This window comes from Varroa destructor, unplaced genomic scaffold (genome assembly GCF_002443255.2).
Source record: "Varroa destructor unplaced genomic scaffold, Vdes_3.0 BEIS01000004.1, whole genome shotgun sequence".
Lineage (NCBI taxonomy): Eukaryota > Metazoa > Arthropoda > Arachnida > Mesostigmata > Varroidae > Varroa > Varroa destructor.
This window is the reverse complement of record NW_019211457.1, coordinates 36625463-36629736: the sequence shown is the minus strand read 5'-3', so window position 1 is coordinate 36629736 and position 4274 is coordinate 36625463.

The window sequence follows — 4274 nt, the reverse complement described above, 5'->3', positions numbered from 1 at the left end:
CGCCTCCTCGAAGCACTACCCTCCCCCATCTCCATGGCGGGCGAATGGGGTGGCGCGCAGTGGGCCGCGTCCACTTCTCGTTGCCGCGATCATGTTTTTCACGCGTTTTTCGAGCTAGGACGCGCGTCAGACGTGCGTCGGATACTCGACAATGGTTAAGGTGGGCGGGCCCCGATATCTGTGTGGGGATCGGGGTAGGGGCGGCCGTCTGGCGAGGGTGGATGGCTTTGCCGTGCATAGAGGAGGGTCGCGGGTAAGGGTCGAAGCCACGTGCTTGACGGAGCTCGGCAAAGCGGCAATCTCAAATGTGGCGCTCAATGGATGTTCTCCTCTCTGCTGCTGCTGCTGCCGTTGCTGCCTTAGCCGCCCAGCAGCCTAGCGTGAGCCGCCAGCGACTCCCGCGCGAGTCAGGTCGAGCACGACGCTGCCCCGTCGCCGGTCCCAGTTTAGCGCTCAGGGGTTCACGGTGGTCGGCGGCAGCTGGCGAGCCCTAGCTACCGCCTTAATGGATGTCCGCGTCGCCGTGGTGGTCGCAGCTGGTGGTTGGAGCATACAACACGATTAACACTACTGCAATTATCACTGCTACTACTACAACCAGCCCAACAACAGCCATTGCAGCTGCTACGATAACAGTAGCCGGGGAAGCAGCAGTACAGCAGACCGTGCCCCTACCTGTACAGCAGCCGTCACCGCCGTGCAGTGGCCACCCGCGTTCGTCCTGTCTGGCTCCGCGGGTCCGAAATGTGAATGCGAGAGATGAACGGAGCGAGCTGCCGAAGGCACTAGGCGAAGCGGCTGCCGGCGCAGCTTTTCGTGAACTTCATGTGCTAAAGGGCAGTTTGAGATCATATCCACCTATTTGCCTATCTATTTACGTTGAGTAACCTACGGAGTGTGACGTCTTTTCGGATCTGACAAGCTAGATGTGTGCTTTTGCAAATAAAGTGAAGCGCGTTTATCGTTCTCACGCCAAGCACTGCTGCCGCGTCTAATACATGACTACTAGTATTTAGGCCGCAGCCGAAAGCACAGTTACAAAGATGGGTCCCGCCGATTGCGAATGTAGCGTAGCAATATAACGGAACGAAGTCAAGCGCGGTGTCGAGCAGCAGCAGCAACGGCAGCAGCAACCGAAGACCGATTCAGCAAAACTACAGTTGGTCACTCGGCAAACGCCAAGGGCAAGCTACCAAACTAGCAATAGCAATGCGACGCGATGAGCCATCGTCAACAATAACAGCGTCATCAGCGCTGCTATCGAAGCAACGACGTACTGGTGTCACGCCGCACCAAGACTGTGCCGTCATGGTCATGCAATCGCAACGACGTGTCACTACCCTGGTCGCTGCTGATACTGTTCATATCACTGGTGCTGCTGCTTGTCCCGCCATTGCTGCAATTCAATTGTACAGCGCCGCTGAAATCTATCGTCATCCGAACTGGCAGCAGCAGCAGCAGCAGCAGCGGCGGCAGTAGCATCGTTTCCCTAAGGTGCGCCTGGTAGTCCTACGGCACAAACTATAGTCAATACATATCTATATAAATACACAGATATTCGTTGATCCATACCTCCAATCAATCTATCTCTACATACGATCAATGCTTCATGATCGATCGATCGATAGATTGATTGATTGACCAGCTACTAGAAATCACCGAACGAAGATTTTATCGTGTGACGATTATCTGTGTTGAGTGAGTGCGCGTTAAGTGAGTTCAGTAAAAGAATGTTTGTGCTTTTCGTGTACGATTGATCAAAGTGCGCGCGGGTTAAGCAGAAAAATAAAAGGATGTCCAAAGCAGTGTCGCCAGTGCAGCAAATAAGCCCAGGTAGAGGTATGTCTTGGAAGCTCGATTCGCGACTATTTTAGTGAAGGACAATTAACAATAGTAGATAGTGGATATTGAATAACAGTGGCGTCCTCGGATCAGCTCCACGGCGGTGCGCTTGAAAGAGGTAGTGGCGGGTCCGCCAATGCTGCTGTTGTTATTGTGGTTTAACGAACGACGCCAGAGGCAGGCTCCTTAAGGCGTCTTTTTGCCCTTTGAGAATAGCTGCAAAGGCGACACTTCTTTACATGATTCGGAAGAAATGCCTGGAGCAGTAATGGTTGTGCGCGAGTGTGTGGCAAGCGGAGTGATGGCAAAAAGGATGAAATAAGTAAGGGGCAATCAAAAATCAATCAGGATCAAGTACCCTCCCCACGGTGTAATTTGTGCAGGTTGTCTGCCGTATCAAGTTGCCATATCAACAATATTATTAGAAATATTAAATCCAATCTGCCAATAGGTCAATCAATCAATTCGCGTGTGATGAAGAATACAGGTAAAAGGTGGAACAAACTCGTTTGTGTGTATTGTAGTGTGTCTGGTTCAGTCTTGCCATCATAATCCGTTGCTACCGCTACTACTTGTCCAGTATGTGCAATTTCAGAAACTTTCTGATGTCTGAAAGTGTCTCTAAGTTGTGTGTGCGTAGAGAAAGGTAGTGCCGGGGTTGGCATCGCCGTTGCCGTGTGTACAACGACCCAACGATTGTTCGAATCCTGGATTGCTAGCGCAGTTGCATATATATATATATATATATATATATATATATATATATATATATATATATATATATATATATACACCAACAATAATAATAATAAAACTGCGAGATAGTAATGCCACCATCGTCTAACTCTCCCCGGGATACATGACAGGCGGAGTGGAAAGATTCGTTCTATCACACTTAGATAATGCGACATACCACCGTCCATTTAACGACACTGGATTGTTTTCATCAATCAACAGCAAAAGTGCAACGTCCTGGCAAAAAAGCCCGGCAGAGTGCGACGATCAGAGTATGCGTGGACGGAGCCGACGCACGACCATCGGGGGAGTAGCGTTGTACAAGTGAATGGGTGTATGTGAAAGTGTAAATCTATTTCAAAGTAATTCAAAACGAAGACGAACGCGAATTAGAAGCCAAAATAAAAACACGAAGGCTCCTCTGCACAGCGAGCAGAGCAGCCTGGGTTCTATGCCGAGGCAATGGGTCAGTGGACGGACTGGGATCATGATGGGCCTTGGCGGTTTCGTTATTGGCGGTGAGTACCCATGACGTTTCTAGTCAGTGCGCCTGTTCTGTGCCGACCTCTGGACTAGGTTTCGAAACATCAACGCGCGCTAGCCATCTACAATGGCAAGTGGCCACGGGCACCTGCACCGATTTATGAGTGCAAGTGAAACCGCAGCAGTCGCAATAGCGAAGGTTAAAAAAAACAAACATCATAAAGTCGCCTCTACAACTTCTTGTCCCGTGATGGTTGATCAAACAGCGACGAAAAGAGCGGCAGCAAAAGAAAAACATCACACATATAGTGAGATGGGTGCGCTAAGTGAGCAATAAGCGGAAGCTTTTTGGGAGCACAACGTGGGTGTGTGTCCGAATCCGTCTTTGGCTGGACGAGTCACTTAGAGTTATAGCCGATACTGGTGATCAGCATACTGCAGGACTGCCCGCAAGTGGTGCTGTGGAGTACCCAGGGCGGCCCAATAGACAGAGGGAGCTGCTCGGCTCATTTAAAAGACGACAGAAGACAGGAGAAAGGAAAGCCAGGAAAACTTGTCGTGCCATTTCATCTTACAGCAGCGGCATCCGCCACGTGAGACGGTGGCTGTGGCGGCAGGCGACCTGTGGTGGCCGCCGCCGAGGCTCCCGAGCGCCCAAGGCGCCCGTGGCTTTGGCACTGGCAAAAACAACAATAACAATAGTAATACGGCGACATCCACCGCAATCATCAGCGGACGCAGCAACAGCTGCTGCACGAAGAAGCGCAGCAGCAGCACAAAGCCCCATTGTAGCAATACGAACGTTACCACGGCAACTACCATCGTCACCATCACTCCCAGCAGCGATTTCAAGAGCGACATCATTAGCAACAACTACATTACAACTACAACTAATCCTCTCCCTTCTATCGATTCGACTGTCATTTTGTCGTCTTCTGCCTCTTGGCGTTCTGCCCCCACCGCTGCCATCGCTAAGACCGCTACTCCAGCCAACACCACAAATATCGCTAATACAATTCATACTACTGCTGTTGCCACTACGACCACAGTTAACGACAATAGCATCAGAAAAGGCGCATTGTAAAGCATCGAGTGGCGGCCATCGCGGCCATCGCGGCCGCGGCGAGCGACGGCTTGGGCGGCGGCGGGGGCGGCGGGCTAAACGCGCCCCGCGCCACCACTCCGCCTCGTCGTCCGTGTCGTTCCATTCGTTG